This window comes from Symphodus melops (genome assembly GCF_947650265.1).
Source record: "Symphodus melops genome assembly, chromosome: 6".
NCBI lineage: Eukaryota > Metazoa > Chordata > Actinopteri > Labriformes > Labridae > Symphodus > Symphodus melops.
Window position 1 is genome coordinate 12,761,452 of NC_136696.1, and position 25,904 is coordinate 12,787,355.

At 40.9% G+C, this 25,904-nt stretch overlaps 1 protein-coding gene across 3 annotated transcripts in view; it reads left to right on the forward strand.

The window, feature by feature from the left end:
- Window positions 1–25,904, forward strand: part of lrrc4ca (leucine rich repeat containing 4C-a) — a 167,182-nt gene that overhangs the window by 114,028 nt on the left and 27,250 nt on the right. The window contains exon 1 of one of the 3 annotated variants that reach the window (XM_079347033.1): window positions 1,641–3,332. The exons of the other annotated variants lie outside the window; for them this stretch is intronic. The gene's annotated coding sequence lies outside the window, so the exon portion shown is untranslated. Of the gene's footprint in view, window positions 1–1,640; window positions 3,333–25,904 lie in introns of those variants that run through there. 3 annotated transcript variants of the gene reach the window in all.

A 25,904-nucleotide genomic window follows, 5' to 3' on the forward strand; every position in this document is an offset into this window, starting at 1 on the left:
ACAGTTTGTAATGGCTGAAATTAGCAATTTGACTGACACCAATACAAGATAAACAAGGAGGATTGTAAGCTGTGCATCTCATAAATCATAAAGACTTAAATAATGAATGGTAAAAGGGAGTATAATAGATCTCCTAGAAATTGATTAGAATCATTCATTAATAATAACAGAAGACATAGAGGGTAGGTTTGGCAGTCTAGAACAGTCACATTTCTAAATGTAAAGGATTTAAAGGTGGTCAGAGTCAGGGCTAGTCAAATAGTATCTGATCTTTAAACACTCCTTCACTGTGTTTTGTTTTATCTCTTGTGACTGCCAGTGCACCAACACCAGATGTTATTTGGAGTCCTGTTCACATGTCACAAGCATGTCAGAGATGTATTAGGGTAGCTTAACCACAGTGAGACTTAAACACAAGCAGACATATCTGAAATCAATTCTCTAAGTAACAGGTAGCCAGTGTAAAGATTCAAGAGTTTAAGCAATGTGGTCGTATTTCTTAGATTTCAGTCAGGACTCTCACAGCTGAATTTTAAACAACGTTTAATGAGCTGAACAGTGGGACTTAATGACTAGTTTAGGGATGAAATCTGGCAACAAAATCTGTATATTCAAATGCTCCACTTTAAGGAAGCAGGTGTATCGGCCAGCAAAGACTCTGGTCTCAGAAGCTACATAAATCAAGATAAAGGACCTCTGCTGGCTGATGGTTCCCACACAGCAAATACGACGTTGCATCATCAGAGAACTACTAACTCCCAGCAGCAGGAGAAGAAAAAGCGTTAAATCAAAACCATTAGGCCAGGCCGTCATACAGCAACATAACACCAATTACGGAAGTAAGCACTCAGAAGTGACCCTGGCAGTTACATGTCAATTGCATGGAAAGGCTATGGATCGAAAGGATGTTTTACAAAAACACTGCCCAATGATCTTAAAGAGCAAAGTGGGTTTAATAAGTTTCATTTGCTGGTTTGGAAAAAAATCTGAGGCAAGAATGGAGTGTAAAATTGGCGGTTAAGGATGTCTACTTCAACTGGAAAGAATTAGGTTGGTCCTCTTTACTGCCATATGGTAGATGCACAGACAGGCAGGTCGACAGTTATGAAGATGGATGAATGATGCACTGAGGGAAATGAGATGGGATGTTGACAGCTCGATGGACACATCCCTGCTCTGGCATTCAAATGTTTTCTCGCATCTATTATGACATGACCAGTGGATGCAAAAATCTCTCTGAAGTGCTGAAGTCTTCTGTGTTAGACACAATGTTCAAAATATATGTGCTTATATAACATAAGCATGTGATTTCATATTGAGTAGCACACATCACCAAGTAGATATATCTACTAATATTAACTATTCTGGACTGTCAAACGGTCACACTTCTCTCATGTGCTTGTGTTCATTTAACTGTGATGGTGTGCTTACCATGTCGTCACCATAAAACAATTATGTAGGCTTATACGTCTCATGTTGTACCCTGCAGCGTTTTCAAGCTGAAATAGATATGGTGTATGCATAACCCTATATAAACACAACTTAGTCTCTCATGGGAGAGTAATCCTATGCGACAATCAGCCTGAGGCCACTATCATGCAACGAGCAGGCAACGGAAGCCGGTAGGTGGCAGTCGTGTCTCATTTGCAAAAGACACATAGAGAGAATTTGTCTCTTGTCTATCTGTCGACACCCCTCTCTCCTTTTATCTCCTCTCGCGCACACGGACACAAATTGATGCGCGCTTAAAAAACGATTTACATTGTTGTTGTAGTTTTTTTTTGCCTCTTTAAAACTGACTAGCGAAATAGAAGGGCAAAGGCAAAATATTTATTATTAAAAGCGAGCCTTTCGTGAGAGATCCCTGCAGTAGAGATCTTTTGGCAGCCCCAGAAGTTCCCGTGAAGAAATGTGAAGTCTGAAACTGAAGAGGGGAAACTGCGTCTCCGGTGCACCAGCAGTGACTGGATGAACAGACTCACTCGGTGAACAAGCTTGTCAGTGGGAGGTAACCTAAATGAAGACCCCCTCGTGTACTTATCAATTCAGTGTCCATCTATTGCTGCGTTTTTTTTTCCGGAGGGATGTACGTAAATGAAGAAAGCACTGAGGTATGGTAAAGCGCACGGAAGGGCAAAGCCTGCCTGCGCGCATTGGAACAAAATCACCTGTGAGCACAAGCAGCCTGCATCGACAGAAGAGGAGGTGACAGGACTCGGACGAACAGAAATCTGTGGATGATAACCCTTCAAACCCATTTTACCCCCGTTTGTGTGTCTCATTGATGGTTCCGCGAGACTTTGAATCGGCGAAAAGCGTACGTGGATGGAACGAGGGCGCAGAAGTGATGCCTACCTTTGGTAAACTATAACTCCCGTCCAGATAGTCTAAAAAAACGCGAATCGGCGCAAAAACGTGGGAATAAAGAAAAACGGAACGACTGTTTGCATCAAGGACTGCTTCCTTCGGTGGTTTAAAGGCTTATTGAGGATATCTGCTGGATTTTTATCTCGAATGTGGCATATTTTTCTCTTACAATGGAGACGCTGAAGCTGAAAAAAGAGATTTTCATCAATTTTTGCAAGTTTTCAAATCCCCCGATGTATAGGATAACAGTTAAATCGCTCAGTTGCGGGACTGTTTTCATCGAGACAACCAGGAGGGAAGATAAAAAATAAGCGTCTTGGAATCCGCACTGGGTTGTGAGGTGAAATCTAATCAGATTCAGTAGCCTTGATGACTAAGACAAGAGACTTGAAGAAAAGTTACATTTGGAGAAAAAAACGAATGGGACTTTAAAATAACCCCACTGCTGCCCCTCTATGTATGGATGGTGGTCTGCTTCACTCTGCAGTGTGCTTACGGGGTTTTCAGGATGGATCCAGCTGGAAATTGACCAGAGGAGGTTCTCTTCGGCTTCTTTTTAACATTTTCAAAGAAGAAAAAAAAACAATATTACCCATTCCCATTGACCTAACTGATCTCTTTGAGAAAATCTAAATCCCAAGTGGGTGTCTCTTTGCATCGGGAGAGTAAATTCAACAATGGCACTTGTAGGCGCCTTTGTGTTCTGTGTATCCTGAAAAAAGGAGGAAATATCGGCTGTGTCGCTGTGTGAGTTGAATCTATTTCATGCAGACTGATGTGTGGATTACATACCAAGTCGTTCTGAGAGCAGTAGCACAATGTGTCTGAAAAGAAAATATCGTCAATGCAAAATCGCCTAAGAATTGCGGATGTTTTTGGATGCAGTTTTGTGGAGGGAGCGAGCAGGAACCTGTCTCCATCAGAAGCAGAAAAAATCCCGAAGACCAAGGCGTCTTTATGAACATGTAAGTTTGTATGTGAAAAAAAACGTGTTTGTCTGATTGTCTGCTGGTCCCTGTAGGCTAAACCAACTGCAACTCTCTGTTCGTTCTTGTAGTTTGCTGTCAAACCGTTGTACCTTATCTTCTCTAATTTGTTTTTCCAGGGACAACATCCACATCAGGGCAAATTTAACCCAAGCTTTAATCGTCACTCACAGTGCGGCCTCTATCTAAAATATCTCTGATCACGCGCTCATTTGGAGCTGGAAAAGATGGGCGCGCTCACGTCGGTGCACGTGCTTGCTTTTCAGCCCTTGATTTGAGTGCGTGTCATTAAGAGCCTACTAAGAAAAGAATAAGTAAAAAAAAAAAAGAGTTTTGTACATGATGTTTCATTGGAAGTACAGCAAAAGTGCGTAACTATTCGTTACACATGCATAAGACACTCAATCCATCCACCTTCCCTTACCTAACTGCATATTCTCCAGAGACTACAGTATCTGAAAATCTGCCACATTTAGCACCAATATGTGTATGCTATGGCGATCCAAATGGGGAAATTTCTGACAGATAAAATATTTAGTCCTGAATATAGAATTCAAGGATGGCATGTATGGCTAATAACTAAGTCTTCACACATGGATCTAGTCCTCTTTCCTTTTTCTTGGCATGGTGAACACAGAAGGCTGTTTGTTCATGGCCCCAGTGGAAGCATGGGAGGGAGCTGTCCTTCTTACGTGGTGCTGAAACGTGGACCGAAAAATCTGAGCCATTTTAGCCTCTGCTAAATGTAATCCTCTCTAAGTATGCATGAAGAGTGATGTTTGTAAAAATCTATCAATCTATCTATCTATCTATCTATCTATCTATCTATCTATCTATCTATCTAGTTGAAACATATCGCAAGTGTTGGATTTTAAAAGTGAGCTTTACAATAGATGTCTGTCATGTTGCTGATGAAGCAGTACCGGTGTTAAAAAGCATAAATAGAGGTAGCTGTCACTCTCCAGACAAACAATGGATTGCATCTCTCACCTGTGAAAGTGGGAAACATGGCAAACATTATTCACCCGCTGAAAGAAAAGCCCTCCAAATGATGGAGTGACACCACCTTGGGGAGCCAAATTAGACCGCTGATTTTTATGTTTTTCTGCCCTGTCAGAGGCTGAGGCATGATAAATCCTCCCTACATAGTCCCCAGATTGTTTGTTGGCAACTGGTGCAGAGGGATTCATAGGAATTATAAGTAGAGAGACTTTTTTTCTCTTCCCCATTTAACACTTTTCAAACCTTATCCCTGTAGATATACTCGTGGGGATGAATGTGGGCTGTAGGTTTTGGGAATCATAGGCTGCATAAAAGTATAAGGATAAAAAAGACTTTAAATCTGATTGATTCAACAGGGAACTTATTCAGGGATCAATGTTTGTTTATTCCACTATGCTAGAGTGACAACAGCTGTATCCCCAGCGTGTCCCTATTAGTCCCTCTAAGCAGTGAGAAACAGCCTGAGAGCAGGTGCAGCACAGGGACTGAGAGGGACTTCCTGCTGCTTCAGTCTTCAGCTGATAATGTTGCTTCCACAGACATCTGTTTTACGTCCAATTTATCCAGCCATTGTTGTCTGACTTATCTATTTCAAATCATTCTGAAAAGCTGTGTCAGAAAATTAATGAACTTGTCAGCTGGAAAAGGGCACCACTGCAAAGAGGTGCCAGGGTTGTGCATAGCGACAGCCTGTATACCCATGTTCTCCACTTCCCACATTGCCTTTTGTCATTTTTTTTCTTCTCCTCAGCCTGTGACTGAGTCCAGATCAGGGCCAGAACTTTATGCCTTTTTAATAAAATGTTCATTCCTCAAATCGGATTAATCTCTGTAAAGCCGGGCTTAGGACACTATTAGCATTCATTTCTTTCACTGCTGGGGTCTTGTATCAATAATAGAGCTACCTCTACATTTCTCATCTTCTCTTCTGGGTATAAAGTCTCTCAGGGGGTTTCATTCAATGAGAGAAGAGAGAATTTGTAGCGATCCATTATCTACTCTCTTGCCTATTGTTATTGAAGACCAATGGTGCAATGTAGGAAGTCTGATGTGGTGGGCCAGGGAGGATCTGGAAGCCCTGTAATGGTGGAGGTGAGCCTTTGTAAAAAAAAATATGGAGGCATGGCTAAATGGATTATAAATATAACAAAGTATTTCTGTATTAATTGTGATTCCCAAGTATTTTAGCTTATTCATGAACTTTGATTCCAGTACCCAGTGTCATAGGGAGATGATGGGTTGAAGCATAATCCTGACTTTATTTGAGCTCAGCGACAAAGTTTATTGAACAGAACAAATGTCAAAAAATATAAATTTGCTTACTAATGTCATTTACATTGCACACAGTTTTCTATTGTCAACTGTGGTAAATAATAAATTCTGTTTAGGTCATTGCAGCATTCTGAGGTCTGCTATTTTTGTAAAGCAGGCTATAGTTTGGAAGAGCAGACTACTGCGAAGGAACCTAGTGTAATCACATAAAGTAGAACAGTGAACATGAAGAAAGTCGTCCGGTAAATTCGACGTTGGTTGGTTGATATAATTTCTTGAGTAGACACCTGTAATAAGGGTCACAATGCTGAATGTCAAGCTTCCATTCTGCTATGTTAACCTGCCCTCTCTACACAGTGTAAGTCATTCAGCGTAGTCGACTCTCACAGCCCAGATTCTTCAAGTAGATGGAGTTTGAGGACAGGACAGAAGCAACGGTGAGTTTCGCTGAAAATAAGAAAAGTGCATAGACTATGACGATTGCTGCTTCTGAACACGAGTTCGGTCTGCTTGTTGTCAGTCATTCACATTTGCTGGAAAACGAGAGTCATCCTCAGGGGACTGACCTTGTGAAGATATGTCATAAGCCAAGAGTGAGTAAGCTTTGAAAGGATGATAACTAACATAGTGTTGTTGATGTGCATCACAGGCAGTCATTATGAATGTGAAAAGAGAGAAAAAAAAAACCCATCTCACCTCTTTTCAACTGTGCTGCTGGTCGATGACGCAGACACTGCTTTGAAGAGATCAAGACAGTGTTGTGGTCAGGTTGGTTGGCTGTAAAACACGCAGCAATTTGTTACAAAAGCATCCATTTGTAGTCTTTAGTTGAAAAAAGGGAGGGTTCATTTTCCAGTCTGCTGAGTCTATTTTGTTATTCTTTTCTAATCTAATTTAGTCTATCAGTCAGACACAAGCATGCATCTTGGGCCCAGAAAATATACACAGACAGTCATGGACGGTTTCTTCAGAAGCCTCCTTCATTAGTCATCCTTTCCAGCATGTCTGGCCAAATCCTGCGTCCAGGGAAAGAACAGCTGAGCACAGGGACGGCCGCAGCACATTCCGTCAGTCGATGGATTAATCAATTGGCGTTCCAACTCGGCCCATCCATCTAGGGGAATAATCTGGGAGACATCATAAAAGTGCCATTCTGTCATTCTAGTGGCCAGGGAGCTCTTTTTTTTTTTTTTTCTGCTTCTCTCTCTCGACTGGCACTCTTATCGAAGGAACAGGAGTGGATTAAATGCAATGTGGATAAATGTTCTGCACGGCAACAATACAAGATCTGTGCTTGTGTTTTTGCTATTTTAGAACAATACACCTTGAAATATGTTTTGCTGCTATGACTCAGTTCTAGAAAAGAATTTTCTAACTCCATTGCCTTCCCCCTGTTTCCTCGCCTCCTTCGTAAAATTCAGCTTAGGGCGTCAACCTGAATTCTAGGTGCATCATTACTCACCACTTGCCTTGCATCACCCACCTTGCCAGTCATGAAGAGGTTGTCTTTCTGACTTAGTAGTCCTCACCTTCATTTTTTTTTCTTTCCCTTGACCTCACTGTAAAGTCACATGGTGCTAAAATGAAAGTGGCAGCACACAATGAAGGGACGATTTCACGGCTCCTTTAACAACAGCTTGCATAAGTACAAGGCTAAAACTCGCGAACACATTCTCCCTCTCGCACACGCATTTACAAAAACACATTGCAAGATTTTCATGCTTTATCTGAGATCTGAATCTGTTTCAAGTGATACCAGCTCTGCCGACCACAGGAATCCCCCCACCAAATTAAATTAAAAGGTTAAACTGGCTGGAAAAAATGTGGCAGGTCATCACTTACTGCCTTCCTTCAGTCTTTCTTGAATTCTTCCTTGTAGGTGTTCAATATGAATGTCCTCCTTTCATATTTCATATGGCACAAAAACAAAGGACAATAAAAAGAAAATTGAAGGCAGGATATGAGATATAAGACCATCCTTTCCAGTGCTGACTTCTCAATCTTTTATTGTTGACATTTGAATTTAGAGTAAGCTGTGAATGCTGGGTGCTCCGTGCTTCAAAAACTCAAAAGTTAAAACATTTTAACAAGAGACATTTCAGATAGGTTTTAAGTGGTCGCATAGCAACAGAGCCATGCATGAAGCATTACCCAGCAGCGCATGAGCCTCTAGCAAAATTAGAGATTGTCAATGCCTTCTGTTACAAAACAAGAAAGAAATCTGTATTTAATACGTAAGGCTATTTTAAAAATTGCACCGACTGTTAGTCCCTCGGAAATGACACTCTTAACTTGCTTCAGTAATTTGAATTTTCATCACTCTTAGCTGGTTTCCTGTCAACTACATTAGTCACATTCTCCATCTGAGAGGGGAGACAAAGAGGAGCCGTGTAACACAGTAGTAGACACAGGCATGCGGATGTGCAGGTAATAGGATGCACTCCTTACCTTTTATCCTGTGGAATATTTTTGAGATGAAAGAAAATGCCCTGCAGCTGTAGAGGGATACTTGACCTGCTCGAGCTGATGGGCTTCTCCCAGAGGAGAAGAAGCATTTCTTTGTTTTGCTGTTTTGTCCATATTAAATTGCAAGTTTTATCTGCAGGGGGAGTTGCAAAGATTCTGTACTTGGCTTAGCAACGAAAAAATGAAATAAAATTTTAGCGAGGATCCACTTAATTATCAGCACTCTGTTTTCTGCAGGTGAAAATATCTGAGTACAGGAAACCTTGGAAGAGGGTGGAAACAGAAGAGCAAGAAATCAGTCCCAACCTCATAGCTCTTTAAATGTGCATGAATCAAATTTAGCAGGAAAAAAAAATGAAATTACATATTCAGTTGCCTTTAGAGACTATTTCTTAAAGCTGCAATAGTGAAAAACAATGCATTTCAGTTGTATTCATCGAGGTTTGACCCTGAGCAAGGTTGACAAAGCAGCGGTACACCAGTCTTAAAATGCTGTGACAGGTGATAGGAGGTTCATTGGTTAGGGAAAAACAAACTATTATCTCGTAGCATTTCTTTCAAAAGAAAACATGGTAAGCTCTGCTAAAGACAGCAATACAGATAAAGGGAAATATTCAAAAACAGGTAACAGAAGATAATTAAATCACCTTCATAGTGAGTACAAGAGGAAATTAAAATGTTGGCTTCGGTCTCATTATTGCACTTTATTTTTAAGATGCTTTTGTTTATTAGAGTATGTGCATTGCAATAATGTGACAACGAATAAAGTGCAACGATCAAAACAGAAAAGGCCCCCAAAACCCCAAACTGTAATGACAGGAATTAAGTGTGTATGTTTCTATGTCTGTGTCTTAAAGGCGCGTGCTTTGGCCCTCCTAAACCTTTGCCTTCTGCAGACCCACGGGCGAAGAGAAAGTGTCTGGGATCTTGACATCTGGGTCGAAATTTTGCCGTCTGTTTCTCAGATCTGCTTCTTAGCTCATAAGGCTCATCAGGCTGCCAATGACACAGTAGCTCCGTTCGGCTTTATAGCATTAGTCTGGTCATCAGTCGGAGTTCCACAGCGGTCCCACAGCATGCTCACACTCCGGTCAGGAGTCATACATTTACAGACTGCGAGTTGTAACCACATTGAATATTTGATCATTCTGTGTAAAAAAAAAAAAGGTGTCTTAGACTACAGATTTCCAATACCTACGCAAGGAACGTCTCCCACTGTTAGAACATCTAAAAAAAACCCTTAAAAATATGTCCTGATTTCTGGGTATGCTGCACACAGTGCTCTTTGCTTACAATTATTTATCTGTTTTCACTCATGGGCACTTGTGCATGCATGTGAACATAATATGTGCTTGTCTGAGCATGCATCATTGCGAGTGTCGGCCTCTTCATTTTTTTTTCTCACTACCCACTCACTTTGTTAGTCTCTGACCCTAATGTGTCACTCATCCTGGCACCTGCATGTAGGCAAGGCTGCCCTACGATGATAGTTTTGATCGGAGAAGGATAGACTTACACTTGATTTAATCCTAGTTGTCTCCGTGGAGTCTGCCGAGGTACCAGTATGTTTCTCTGCTCAGGTCAGGGCCCTGTGACAGAGGCTGTCAGTTGGCTGTTTTTACTGTGAGGGAGGAGAAGACACACTTTGGGCACTGAGATGCTCTAGCTGCAGGAGAAGGGCCCTGAGAGAGCTCGTGCATGCCTTGTTAATGGGTAATCTCCCACCAACACAACACAAATTAATCTTGAACAGATGCTGCCCTCATGTAATGAAACGCTCGCTCGTGTTTCCAAACAGGCAGCTTGTCAGGAATCAGGGCGAGGAAAATTAAAAAAAGCCAAAACAAAAGATGTTTTTTTTCATATTGTTGACAATTAAATAAAAAAGTTTGGATGTCACAGCCTTTTTAATTTTCAAACGTATGTTACATTTGCTAATAATTGAGTTCTAATAATGTGGCTGTGTAAAATGAAAACCAAAGAAATAAATACAAATAGTACAATTAACCATATTTTTTTACAAACCAGATGGTGAAAGTTCTTAATATACAACAAATGATAATCAGTATGTCAGCTAGTTATACTTCTTTTGATTTCAAAATAACTTTTAATTGATGCATATAAGCATTCAAAGGAGTCAGTAGGGAGATTGCAAATTATACTTGATGGGAGGAGTGAAACGTGTGTGTGTGTGTGTGTGTGTGTGTGTGTGTGTGTGTGTGTGTGTGTGTGTGTGTGTGTGTGTTGTTTGCATTAGCACAGCCCAGTGGCTAGCCTCCTGCAGCCTTTGCCAGACTCCACAGCATTTTGGCTGCAGCCCGTCTGTCGCTGAGGAGAGATAATGGGAACATTCAAGGCCTCGTCAAAATGTATTTCCTTTTAGTGAATAAATTAACATAATTGAATCACTGGCAGCAAAAAATAAAAAAAATGGATTAACCTACGTCAGAGTATTAAACTAAATTAAACAAAACTGATGGAAGTTTGCTGAATTGTGTGAGTGCATGAAACACAAACATGCGAATTAAAGGGTCATCTGACAGTATCACTTAGTTCAACACGTCTTCATTGTGTTGTTTACACTTTTTTTCCTTGAGGCAGATTTACTGATTGATTTATTTACGAATAAAATAAAAGTGTGAATATTTTTCTGATGTGTACCCATACTTGGCCCATTAAGCTTAAAATCTACTGCATGGTTATTACCACACAAGTATCCTATAAAGTAATGCTGTCTTTATGAGTTACAAATAGTTTTCATTTTCAGAGGGAAGCTTGGGTCATTTAATTTAATATTCAAATCTACATTTTCCAGGATTTTCTTTGTTTCTGGAAGGCAAAGTTCTTGGACGGGAATCAAAAAATATCACACTTGATTTTACAAAATTTATGAAACAAGACAAATGTGCCTTCTTTCAAAGGCACGTAAATATTTAACTGAATATCTTTAGAAATCACGTGGAACACAAGTGCAACAGGATTTCATCCACCTGCAGCTTATGATTTTTAGTTTATTTATTTTTCAGGGGTTTGAAAGTCAGCAAGGAAACATATATATTAGACACTGCATACAACCTCTTGATGAGGCTAACATGAACTAGCCATGATTGTCTGATATGAGATATGAACTAGTTCAAATAAATTCATCATCAAACCCCTTTAGATTTGATTGAGTTTCTGTCATTCCTCAACTTAGCTGAATTTGAACGCTTAACCCTGACAGGTATCCTCCTTGGTTTCGTAAATGACATTGCTGCATTAAAAAAAGTTGTCTTAGTCTGCTTGCATAAATTCTGGTTAGTGTTTAGCGGTGGTCAGATTTTCTGTTGGTACAGTTTGCCAAAAATGTGTAGTCATGTTTGAATACCCATTAAGAAGTTATTTAGCTTGATGGATTTTTCTGGCTGCAGGGTCAGTGGTCTAACAAGTCTGTTTCCAAAACATTACATAATGTTGGGTTTTAGCTGAGCATTTCACGCTGTGTGGAAGCGAGTGAATAAAGTAACACTTCAAATGTTTTTTGAGCATTATTCATGAGCAGCCGTGACCTCTACATGTATTCAAGCTTTCTAAAGAAGAGTCCTTGATATTTCTTGTATTTGATTGTGTGGTTTGATCCTTCCCTGCTCTGGAGTCTATAGCAGTGATACAGTGATTATGTATTATAACAGGGGAACATTCCAGGCTTTATGTTGACTGCTAATTGGGCTCCAGTGTAACGACTGTGTCATATTAATGACCCAGATCCAGCTCAGTGTAATATTCATGAGCTGTGAGGATTGCCTCTCTCTGGGACTGTATGGTGCAGAAGTTTATTAGTGTGTATGATGTGTGTGTGTGTGTGTGTGTGTGTGTGTGTGTGTGCATGCAGGAACGCGTGGGTGCTGGGAATAAAGGTTCATCACTGTGGACAGCTCTACTTCAATGTATCCTTTTATGTTCCTGAAAAGCAGGTTTTGCTTGTTCTATGATGTGTGCAGTGTTTCCTTTATCATTGCCTCGTTTTACCAAAAAGTCATCAATATGCTTTGAGTATTAACCTCTTGACGCCTATTTTCGCGAATTTGCATCAAACCGCTTCCACTCCAAATTCAGCCAAAATAGCGTCCTTATTCCTCTACCGGTTGATGCACTTTCAATACATACCTAGGAAACTTTTGCAAGCATTTGATTTTCATAGGACCAGTCGGTGACAGAAAACAACATCCGTTTGATGTGCTATGTATGTGCTATTTTTATGTAATATCTATGCATGTGCTGTTTTCAAATAAACTTTTCTCAACTTAATTTAGCATCTACTTGAAAGCAGAAACACATTTAAAAAATGTTTTAATACTTGGAAACAAATTCAGGCGTCACGGAGCAAAAAAGGAGCTACAAGCATCTTTTATGTAGCTGCAGCTACTGTTCACTGCTCCTCTCTCTGCTGTCATGAATGTGAGCATCGCGGAGCAGGCTGGGACACACCAACATACGTTTCAGCGCAAACGCACACACACACTGGAGCGCCAGCCACCACACGCAGTACGGCCCCCTTTAACTTACCGTACCTCAGCACACAGACCTCTAATGTCTGTTTGACTTTTCTCTGTTCATTCGTATTGGTTCGTAATTGGTCAGCTGTTCCGCTTTGTTCTCTGATATTTTCCGCCTCTTTTACCATATTAGGAATAAAGCAGTCTTACTGAGGGGAGCTTGTGCTTGTTACAACGAGCCAATGGGCTTGGATCAGTGACGCTAGGGGGGGCTAGGAACCAAGTATTTGATGTGGCTATACTGCTAACAGGAGGAAGTAGGAGAAGCAGCGTTTCTACGGACGTTGTCTAGTTTCAGCTCAGTATAGATAAATGTGTCCAAACTAACAACCACCAGCGTTGTCAGCATTGACAAGTGCGCTCCGCGACATTAGTAGTCCTGGGAGGCCAACCACCCCCCCAGAAGAAAACATAGGGGAAACACTGATGTGTATCCCTCCCTTTTGCCAATGCCATTGATATGAAAAGGGGTTTTGTAAATGTGCATCTGATCTGCAGGCAAGTTTTGTGGGGTAATCTGCCGCCAAATGTCTGTAACATCAAATTGAAAAAGAGAAGGAAAAAAAAAGACTTGAAACAAGGTGGCCGATCTTAAATTGCCCGTTTCAAATTCACAATGAGCTGTTGTTGCAGAGGATGACTAAGCCCTTTGGGAGATGTGCGTGTGAGTGTGTGCTCTCTTTTTCTAGACCAGAGTGGACAGGTTAAAGGGGTCCTCTGTGCCTGATGAAACAGGTGGGACCCCTATGGTCACTGGCAAACAATCCTTCCTCTTCCTCCACCCCCATCCAGTGTGCTCCGCATTTGCATAACACTAATCAGAGCATAAAACAGAGTCTTTTGTATGCATTAGCGTCATGTCTCTGTGTTTCAATCTTTAAAGGGCTTTATAATGTCCTCAACATCATATTTCATGTCTCTGCTCCTAGGCACAATTCTGCCGCACCATTTTTTTAAAAGCAGTTCCTGAATTGGAATATGGAGTTTGGTAGTTAAAAGAGGTCAAATGAATGTGAGGTGTCCCTTACAGCTAAAAGGGATAAAACCATGTCAGTATAGAAGCAGAAACCGAACAAGTTCTTCCTGATGTAGTGTGGACAGGATGACAATGGATACAGCTGAAAAAGCAGAGAAAGGTCTTTTGAAGGACAAACGAGTGTCACATCCTGATTGTGCAATGTGTAGGACCTGCTGTCCCACTATTTTCTTTTCAGTGTGTCAAGTGAGAACAATTGACCAAGCCCTTCCCCCCTTCAATTTCTTAATCTTTCTTCCCTATTCTTCTTCTTTTTGTTTCCCTTTGGTGTTCAGTTTTGAATGATGAACCTTAATGGAAAATTGTGTTTCCTTGTACCAAGTAAAGCGATGCATAAAAAAAGCAGAGGGTGTTGCACTGGCTTCTGTCTGCCAAAGACAAATGAGATTTTAATGAAGAATGAAAGAGGCTCTGTGAAGTTTCTCACAGATCCAGCACAGTAACTTTTTGTGTCCATGATGAGGCATTCATTAAAGCCATTTAAGAATGGCAGCTATCAATCTGTAAATGAGCTGTAGAAGTCAAATAAATTAAACGGCAAGCACAGGGAGCACCCTCATAAATGTCAAAAAATGCAAATAGACTTAAATGGATTGCAGGGCAAATAGAGGAAGCGTATGAGGACGGTAATATCTCCCCAAAAAGAGAGAATCCTCCATCCTCATCTAACCCGACAATGGAGGATTTCATCATTGTGAAGGAAGAGAGATTCACTGACTTAGGGGAGATCTAGTGTTCTCAGTGGTGAAATGGGGGAACAAATCTTCATAAGATGGTTCTGCCATTTTAGTGCTCATTCTTTCAGACATCAAAGGATCTGCTGTATTGTGACTACAGCCTCTGCAAAGTGGACCCTAATCCAGATAAATGGATAGAGCAATGCTAGAACATGCTAACAAGCACTGCATTGTTTTCTATGCTTCAATGGGGAAGTTCAGCTCAAATTATTGAAGTGGAATGAAAATCGCTCATATATTATTGTTGTATTTTTTTATAAGCTTTTCATCCTTTATGATCCTTTTCTTTACATTACTTTTACATATAAAAACATTTTAACCTCCTTCTGTTTGTCCCATAGATGAGTCGTTTTGTAGTCATGTAAAGTATGACTTTGTCAAAAAAGATGTTTAAAATATTGACAAACTGTTTCAGTAAGGAAAAAACACTTGTCATCTATACCTTTACAGTTGGTATGGCCCAATCTTACATAGGGCTCCAAAACAACAGTCATGCTATCTGGCTAATTATGCAATCTTTATTAGCTAATCATATAACCCAATTGGCTAATGTAAATTTAAAGTACAGAATTTCAAAACATATAAAAATACATTTTAATTGCATTACTACGTGTACAAATATATTCATACAATGTAGTAGTAAAAGTAAAGTATGGTATGGTTTAGCTATTTCAATTAATATAAAAGTGACCATCAAAATGGGACAATGTATGAGTGGCAATACCTAAAGCATGAAACAGTAGTATGAGCATTTGAAGTTAGTTATCCTTGACATGGGTTATACAATCTCTGGGGTATTTAGGTCAACAGAGTGTCTCTGATGTCAATTTCAATCTCAGTATAATTTGTAATTTTTTTTTTTTTTTTTTTTTTAAATTTTGTTTTTGGCCTTTTTGCCTTTATTGATAGAGGGAGGACAGTGGATAGAGTCGGAAAGGGGGAGAGAGAGTGGGGAGAGACATGCGGGAAATGGCCACAGGCCGGACGCGAACCCGGGCCGCCCGCGCGAGGACTGAGCCTCAATACGTGGAGTCGCGCGCACTGCCGCTGCGCCACCGGCGACCCCTATATAATTTGTAATTTAAGGAATGTGTCCTATCATTATTATAAAACATTTTTTAAGAAGTTTATCAAGCATAGCACTTAACTGGTCTATACTCTGGTCCGATGCCGGCAAGTCATCCAGTAGCAAGTCCTTTTATAAATAATGTGAAATTAATCAAACTGAATCAAAGTGGTACTATGGCTGTTGGTGTTTTAGACTTGCTTTTAATATCAGACAACTGGTTAATGTCCACTTTCCAGATGCTTGCTAACCTACTGTCATATATAACATAGGGTTTCCACCCATACCGTAAAATACGGAATCGTCCCATATTTTGCACTGAAATGTTGCAGTTTGTCCTGTATTTCTAAGTTTCCTTGAACTCAGCATCATTCTGCCACATTCAGACTCTTACGGTTATTTACCGCCTACTCATAGCGGCCGTTGGTTTAGGCTATTTGGTTTGTTTTAGGCATGAACAATGAGAGCTTGTCAGTGATTAGGTGAGAGAAAGTCATAGAAGTCAGTAGGAAACATATTTGCGGCTGCCTCTGACACCCCGCACCGTGTACCATTGAAATGTCTGGCTGAGGCTAGTCAAAAAAAAGTATCGATACTAACAGTAGGACACAAAGATACAAAGAAACACTGAAGACTAGAATGCAACTTAAAACTCAGGAAACACTAAAGACTGAACTAAGAAATATAAACACGAAAACAGGCTACAATATTACAGACAACATAGAAGGGCATGAGGACACAAAGTAACAACACTAGTAAATAAATAAAACGGAACTCAAAACTCTGAAATATATCACATACAAAGCCAACCCATGACACACTATGGCCTGGGCGATACACTATCAATACAACATCTGTATATCAACAATAGACACTTCATTAATACAATAATAAAATAGTTTAAAACCATATTGATAGTATTATTCATGATTTCATTAGAAAACTACAAAAACAATCGTGTCATGTGCATTTAATTGTGCATGTTTTGTATCTGCCTTTACACTGACGTTTTTTTTTAAATGTCAGTAAAGCACTGCAAGTAGCTTATGACTCTTAATACTTTATTAAAACAACCCCCACCCCACCGTTGGGCCAGTGGTAATCGGGCCCTGCTGAGTGGTGTACTGCTGTGGGGGTGTCCTTTATTTTTCTGCTTGGAAGGTGGCAACCTTAGTGGCATCGCTGTTCCAGTTTCCTTAAATGTGTCTTTGGCTGTCAATCAGCTCAGCAGGAATGGGAATCTGTCTCTGTCCTGAGCTGTCTGGCACAATGTAGCTCCTGCTTCTGGACTTAGCAGCTCTTTGAGTGACAGTTTCTGTTTTTATAATGCTAGATGAAATTTGCAGCAGCCTCTAGATCTCAAACATTAAACCCAGATTCTGTCTTTAAGGTGCAGGATAAAAAAAAAATACAGAGGGAAAAATAAAGAAAGCTCGAGGGAGTGTGTTAAAATTGAGAATTACACTTTGACATAGCGTGGGGGGAGCCCTCCCCTTTTATAGTGCCTCTGAGGTTCAGTGTAATTTGCCATGTTTTCGGCTCAAGGCCCAAGGGCTGTTACATGAATTAAAGACCTTAACAAATGTGCTAGACTACATATACTTATAAATTTGGTCCAACAGTGCAGGTATGGTAAAAGAGTGATCCTGGGTAGCATAAAGTACATAAACAGTAGAGCCACAATAATACAAACACATTTATTATGCCAGTTAAAGAAATCATTTAACTGCAGAAAAGCATGTGGGGGGGTGGGGGGGGTGGGGTGGGGGGGGGGGGGGGGGGGGGGGGGGATGTCCTACATTTATTCATTAATGTTTTTATTTTTCAAATAAGCGAAAGCACTTCTAGCTCATCTATTAGGATGGGATTAATAAAGTTGAGTGCGTAATACATTATGCACTTAACCATTACAGCCAAATGTTCCCAATGAATTATATGTAGCGGCTTATTGTTATCATAAACTGTTTCAACTAGTATATTTTGGTACAAAGAAACAACGTGTTGATGCCGAGGGCAACAGGTCAGGCGTCTCAGTTCATATTGTCAATTTATTTAAAAAACGGGTCAAAAGAGACACAAACATCAGTCCAACTTCATCTATGGAAGCTCTTGTTGTATGATGTGTGTACCCTTTACAAAAAACAATGTTCTCTCCAAAAGTTGAATTGTTAAAGTAAAAGATATTGGTCCTCCAATATGGAGCTCCTGTGTATAATACAGTAAGAAACAAAGCAATGATAAAGAGGGCATGCATTTTGAACCATTGAACCATCTGAATCATTACTGTTACAGTAATGATTGAAAAATAATGTGTTTAAAGGTTGCTTTTTTCTCCCCCCTCTCTCTTTGTCTTTATTTTCGTCCCCCTCTTTTTTAGTCTTACATCCTGTCCACTGAGTAAGCTCTAAATCTTACCCTCTTCTCTCCATTATCCTACCTTACTTTTTTTTTCTCTTTTGCTAATCTCAGTGTCCTTTATGAAAAGTAATTGGTTTAGCCACATTCACCACATTTCCCAGCTCATGTGCTGCTAAATCCAGTAACATGTGTGTGCCTTCAATCACTCAGCCATTGCAGGAGGGTGACAATACCCTGGCTGATTTCAGCTCCACTGTTCCTTGGTAATGGGAAGGCTAAAGACGGCTGGCTGCTGGGGCATCGCACAAACAAGGCAGGCTTGGGGGAGAGCAAAGCTACTGCAGAACGCAAGCACATCAGTGCTATTGTTAGCACATAGCAGGAGATTAGTGCTGATGGCTGTATGTGAGCTAGTGTGCTTGGCTGGTGTTCTGTGTCAGATGCTAACCCGGCCCACCCCTGCTGCCATTGCCACCGTGTCACAATTAGCCTGAATAGCTGCAGATCCTGATTGTTCTTCTTGGTGGCAATGCAGGCAATCCTTCTCCAATCACTGTGAATGCTACTACTCATTTTTTAACTGCAACCCTGTAGATTTTTATGCTCAGCCAGAGACCAGACATGTACTATGCTTTGGTCATTGCTCTGATTTCAACGACTAACCATTTCAAGAAATGGATTCAGTTATCCAGATGGATGTAATCAATAAAACTAGTTTATAGAAGAGATAAAATAATAACTAAAAAGGCAAAAAAACATACATTGAACTCTGTATTGTGTTTTGCAAAGAAGCAATTTGGAAAGCAGATGCACTGGATACTCTAAATGTCAAACCTGATTGCATGAACATTGTAACCACAGACAATAACACTGCAACAGCAAATAACATACAGTCTGTCTCTTTCATTCTTAGTGCTTTCCTTCTTCCTAACACACATGATGCACACACAAACACACAGTGAATCACCCCCTTTGACTGATTATAGTGCATGATTAATTAGCACACAGATTGCTTAATGGTGGCGACCGATGCTTGCATGTGCAGAGGTAAAGAGTACACTCTCCACAGAAAACAATAACGTCCTCTACGCCCTCCTCTCTTCCCTGCACATCCTTCTCTCCCATCTATTCCTTCCTCTCTTTCTATATTAAGCCCTTCTGGGTTAATCATTCCTAGAGGCCGACAGCAGTGCGCTGTCGCAAAGAAGAAAAAGCATCACACAGCTGTGTGGTTCTCATGCACCCACTTCCAGTGATTACAGACCCTTTAAAGGATAACCACAGATCTTACGAGCGACACTGTCTTCAGCACGATACACTTCAAAAGAGGTGAAGAGTTTTAACGCTCTGTCCCGGCCTTCTCTCATTTTCACAGATCCAATTCACTTGACCTTATTCTTCATTTATCCTTACATTTGCCTGTCGTTTTCCTTCCGGGGCCACAAGAGGGTTTTCTAATCTTCATCTTATTATACAGCGTTCCTTCACCTCTCTGCTTACATCAGTGCACCCTATTTTACTCTGCAGTGTCGAGGGCCCGGTGGGAGGCAAGTGCACTAATTTATTTGTTTGCATATGGGGGAGATGTCCAGCTCTGATGGATGGCTTTGGCTCTTGCAATCCCTCAGTAGCTCTGAGTTTACAATAGAATTTGCTTGCAGTCTCTCAAAGGACTGCATCCTCAAATAGAGAGAGATAAATAACCCCCCCACACACACACACGCACACAAACACAGCAACATGTAATTCGACATTTCTTTAACAACACAGAGATAGGCAGGCATACACACACACACACACACACGCACACACACACACACACACACACACATTACTATACATGTCTACAGGGTTGTAACCACACATGCATGCTGCATACGTTATTCAGCCAATGCCAACATGAACAACATCAATAGAAGTATTAGAGCCGCATAGAAAAAACGAACACTCTGTCTTCTTGTGTTTACGTGCAGGAAAACAATTAAGTCTCTCACAAAATCAGCAGCTGAAAGTGATCGTTTAGTCTGCTCCATGCCCAAATTAGTCTGCATGGTGGCTCTCTTAATCAATGTGGTTGCAAACTGTGATGTGATGTGACTGCTAACATGAAGTCTCTTTCTTCGGCTCGCTCTTACACACATGCACACACACAAACGCATGCACTGTCGGGTTCTCCAGCTAAAGTTAAATGTCTGCCAGCTGAGCGTGTCCCTCAGTCAGGCTTTTGTTCGTCTCCAGCTGAAGCTCTGTAATTTGTCCGCCAGTAATTTGCCAGGAAACAAGGTAAACCGTTGCCAAGTCCTACACAAAAACACACCCTTTGAACATTTGAACCGTCATACATATAACAGATCTTTTATTCGTGAAAGGCTGGTCAAGAAAGGCAAATCATTTGTGAATTTAAACTTAGAGCGTGGGCTGAGATCTAAAGGCACACTGGAATCTGTAATGCCTTCCTGTTCATTTGTAAACCAGTCACATAGTTATACTGCGTGTGCTGGTGTGTTTGTGTGTGTGTCAGTTTGTTCTCTTCACAACACGCAGTATGTAAGATAACTGGCTGAAGTCACACTCTCTAACGACGCTTTGTTGCAGGCGCAGTTCTGAGTGCTGTGTACAGCTTGTATCACTGAGTGCTCGGGCTTCTTCTGTAATGGGATCTGTGTTCAAGTTCAGACTGAACCAGCACCCTGTCTCATGAGCAAATCTGAAACAAAGCTGTGTACTGTGTTGTTTTGATTCATGCTTTTTGATGCCAAATTAAATTCACAAGCCCCTGGGACATTTCTGCATCTGTAAAACCACAGAGGCCAAGACGCTTGTGACTCGGCAGGGTGAGCGGCAGGCATGTGGCAGGGGAAATGTACTTCCTCAGTTCGTTTCATCTCTCTCTCTCTCTCTCTCTCTCTCTCTCTCTCTTTCTCTCTCTCTCTCTCTTTCTCTCTCACTGTATTTATTTCTCAGTGGTTTTCTATGGCTCTCCACCTGAATCATTCTGGAAATAGAGCTACAAACCTGAGTACAATTCTTGGTCAGAGAGCACCAGTAGTATTGTGGGAGAGCATCCGTGCACTTGTTCTATTATTAAATCTTGGTTATGTAAACTGCCAGGAGACGACACCGACGTATAATGATTCACTGTAGTTCAATTGTATAACAGGCCATTTTCAACAAGAAAATCAGAGGATGGTGCATGTGTGAGAATATTTTGCATGCGTCATTTCCTGCTCTAAGTAATCAAAGGACACTATGAGACTCTATGAGAGATGGAAGAACGAATGTTTCCACATGTTAGGATGTATCTCTTTGGTTCATCCAGAGACTATTTGTCACTGAAGTGGTTCAAAGCTAAGTACCACATACTCAACTAACTCATACTCAATCAAAAGCTGTACCTCATCCACACTGAACCGCAACCATTAACTTTTAAAAAGTAAATTAGTATTTAAAGAATGGTGAGAAGACATGAAAAGAATAAAGAGTTAAAAAAAAAAGTCCAATCAGGAGAAGTCATCAAATGCTCTTGTGTATTGTTCTAAGCAACTGGAACCAAGAAAGGTTCATTTTAATTCCCAGTTAGATGATTGTCAACATGTTAAATATATTCTTTTTTAACACAGAGGAGGACAGGATAGAGTAGGACACAGAGGAGAAAATAGGAAGTGACAAGCGTCAATGTTTGGGGGTTTGGAGTCAAACTGGAGGCGACTAAAGCCTCAGCACATGGGCTCAGAGATCATGTTATATTATTATTAAAACAAATAAGATTTATTTCTTTTCCCTAAAGTATGGTAACGTTTAGGAAACTATCAGCTTTGTTGATGCCCAACTACGGCCCCCTTCCTTCATGCCAAACACGCATGTTGGGTTAACATTTAGGAATAGTTCCATTAATCTAATGGATTTTTAACCAAATCAGAGTGGAGGAAGGAGAAGGAAGAGACGTTTCTTATTTGGAATCGTACATTTTTGGGATGACTCAGATAATCTAGTCTTTGAAACCTCCTCTTCATGTCTTCTAAGTTTTACTTGAATATTTATTTCTAGCAATAATCCTCTATTGATGGTATCTCCAAGCAAAAAATCTTGTGGAGCAAAACCCTGAATCAGAAAGAAATCAAACTACAGTCGATACTCCTGAAATCGAATCAAATCAAATATTATCTCATTTTTAAGATAGCGTCAAAAGACTTAAATCAACTGTAATGTTCACAGACGAAGTTATCATAGTAATCTGTTATCAAATATTGTTGCCTGGACCCATAAATAATTAAAAACTCAACTCCATTAGAAAGTAAAGGTCGTCAATATCCGAATTTGAACACAGCGTGTAAACAAGGATATTTCAGCGAGCTTATCTTGTGACCTGTGAGAGCAGACTGATGACCTACTTTATCCTCTCATCTCGCTTCCTTTTTCATACCGTCGCTCTCATTTTGCTTGATGTCCTTGATATCCTGGAGTGCTCTTTACTGATGAAGCCAACTAGCCTTGCTCAGTGTTTAAATACTGTATTTAGATTCAAGAATGCACTTTGTGTACAACCCAGCAACGTTGGTTGAGACACTACAAATAATGGAGAATAATCAGAGGTTTTCCTTAATGATTCCTGAGACCTGTTATTTATTGGAACAGCACAGTGAGAAAAAAGGCCTTGTAAAAAAAAAAGAAAGAAAAAAGCAGAATAAAAAGCTAATAACCTTTACTTCTAGTTTGACGTTTTGTTGCCATTATTCAGCCATGAAATGCTTTATGCAAAAACATTTCTCAAGCTTACTCTGGATAAGGGATACATGGATTTAAACTAAAGGATACTGAGGGTATTCCATCCAGATCGTGCACATATTTGTGAGTCCAGGTCTTGGGAAATGTACCCATGGCAATTTAAAAAGAAAGCTCTGGCAAGCGACAGCAACATTTTACACAGGTCACGTCGTGCCACGCCATCTGACCTGGCAGTCCTCCCAAAAAAGAAAAAGAGGAGAATCACAGCTGCTGTCTCACACTTTCTCTCCCCCCTCTGTCTCACTCTGTCTTGCCCTCTCACAGACACACATCACCCCATCTATCCAAGGGACATAGAGGGGAAACACAATCGCAGTTATCATGTCTAATTTGTTTCCCACTGTGTCTCCAGTGTTCAGCTGAGTTATCAAAGCAGTTTGATCATTTTCTTTTTAGCATACAGTTAGTGATAACCAAGCAAAGAAAAGGACGTGCGAGAAAATACGTTTTAATAAAAAAAATTAAAAAAAAAGATTTTTACAAGCATACAGCTTTCATTTCAAAGAGAGACTGATTTTATGAAATCTGCATCCGTGAGCGAGCAGATCAAAGCCAGCACGTGTGCTGCATGTGAGCTCACAGTGAATGAGAGGGAAAAGAGCACTGACCCATGCTGAGGTTTTGCTTCGATAATTAAAGTTCAGTGCTTTCCCATAGCTCTTGTTTTTATTTATGGAGTAATTACATTTGGCATGGGTGGAGGTGGGGCGACAAAAACATAAAGTGTACTTAAGAGTCTAATTGATGCTGGTTTCTCTTTAGTCCTGCATCCTCAGCATTGACTTCATACCCAATGAAGTTAACTGGGAGGGGGATGGAGTGAAAAGGAATTAGAGGGGAGGAAGAGACAAAAAAAAGGAGAAGGGGGAGAAAATAAGGAGGTTATTGCATGGGGTGTTTGGAGGAACGGGGGCAAATTTGATTTCTTCTCCATCCCTTATTAGCTTGTGGCATTGAGAGGCGGCAAGTCCATTTTCTCCTTACTGTTGTGAATGAGATTAGCAGCAGCTGGGCTTGTTTCTATTTGAGAAATAATGAAGATAGCGTCCCTTCACAGACCCTACTCTACTATACATGCTGGTTCTTACTTGTCTTCCCTTTGTAGAATCGTCAAAGTATGTGTTAATTTAATCATCACTAATACTGTATTTACTTCTATGCCGCTTTTAAAACGAGATAGTGGAGATAGTGTTTGTGTTGTAGCACATCAGTCTGACTTTGGAAAGAAGTCATGTGGAAATGGTGAACTCCAGGGGTACCACGCACTCGCCAGGTAAGGATTCTTACAGAGGAGCTGATCTGCGGAGGAGCACTTTACTGTACTGGGGCAACAGTGTCATCTTAATTATGTGCTTCCTCACAACCTGTGCTGACACAGGAGCTGGATCCCTCCCTGGATGCTAGGATTACCTCACATAGGCCAATGAAAGAATGAGCCCCCTTGCATATTTGCTCCGGCACTCTATATTTTTAGCATCTTGACTTTTTGCAGCCACGGGGAACCTCCCAAACGGCCTGAATGTAAGGATGCATTTGACACCTTTGTTCATTAAGAGAAATAGGGAGCAGGAAGGCGGCCTTTCATGAGCTCCCACGACAACACAAGAGTGCCTGGAACAAGCCATGGAGAGGCAGCCTTACAAAGCTTACGGAGCCCCACTTCTCTGCCTCCCAATAATTCACTCCGGTCCTGATGGAGTAAAGGTGTCATCCAAGACATTCACGTCACGGGTTCATCCGCGCACAGAAAAAGGAAGGATGAAAGGAAAACACCAGAGGGGATGGGGGAGGACAAGTGGCTCTTTTAATGACTGGAGTGTGATGGGAATGCTGTTAATGAGGAGGGCTGGGATAAGAAGCTATGCATCCCACGTAGAGACACACAAACCTGGGAGGAGCCTGTAGAACAACTCGGCTCAGCCTGCCCAACACAGTTACAGCTGAGCACAGCAGAGCAGAGCTGTGCAAGACTGCATGTGGGAAGAATCGAGTTTGACTGTGAGGCAGGCAAAGATGGGATTGAGAATGAGCAGCTCTTGTGTTTTTTTTTTTTTTTTCCTTCTCATCTTTCTTCTTCTCCCAGAGAGACAGTGGCAGCTCTTCGGTGAAGATCAGAAAGGTGGGAGATGGAAAGTGAGCGGGAGAAGGGGAAAGAGGGAGACGAGAGAGACAGTCGCCCCCAGGAGGCTACATCTCCAGTCAGTAATTCCACTGGGGCTCTCCCCCTACCGCTCTTCAGTATCCATTTCCAGATGAAAAATAAATAACCTCTTCAGATGGCCACCCTCTCCTTTGAGAAAGAAAGAGCGCTTTCCCAAGAGCTGTGTTCGCTTTCCATGTATTAATCTCTCTATCCCCCGTCTTTAACTCAATATTATTCCCCCAAATACATCACACTTTGTCCATATTTACTGAGGATGATGATGACCAACATGCTGATTTTGCACAAGGAAAGGATGCATAAATGATTCATGTATTGATATAAAACCCTCAGTAAAAACAGTGGAGTACACATGGCCTTCACATATTTCGATCCACTACTTCTTAGAAGAAGTAAGAAAGAGTTTTACTTTTTATGCACATTTTCGTATAGCTTATTCTGATAATGCACAATAACCCTCTTTGTGAACAGTAAAGTGAACAAACTTTAAAAACAGGACTATCAATTACCCTTTGTTAAGTTCTTCATCTATATTTCTGTCAATCTACGCTCTATTGGCTACAATGCGACTCACAAACCGAGGTAGGGTAGTGGTTCGTCATTCCACTTTCATCCATGGAGTAAATGTCAACCTCAATCATGTGATATCACCCTGTCTCAAAATACACAGTAACGTAAATCTTTTGTACATTTGGACATTTACTTGAACATTTATTTATCTATCTCTTCCGCACACGGAGCATTTGCTCAGAGTGCGAGCACGACTGGCGGAGCATAGCAGCTGGTGCTACCAGGCACTGAAGCCTAAGAATGGTCTGGTGGAAGATTGTTCTGGAAAGTGCTGTCAGGCTGATGGCCTCGTCAGGAGAGAGAGATACTCATGGCCGATTGAGCATGACGAGCGATGGTTGCTATCTGATGCTCCTCCCTGGGCTTTCATGCAAAAATATGAGCAGAGGAAAAAGGATGTCTCTTATGTGTATGTCAGGGTTTGAATGTCTACTTTGCACATGTCAAAATAAAACTCCACTTTGTTTTTAATCTAATTCCACTATGGTTGCAGGCAGCAAACAGCTAAGTCCGTGCCTCACTTATTCATATGTTGTCATAATCCCTTGGGGGAAAATTGGAAA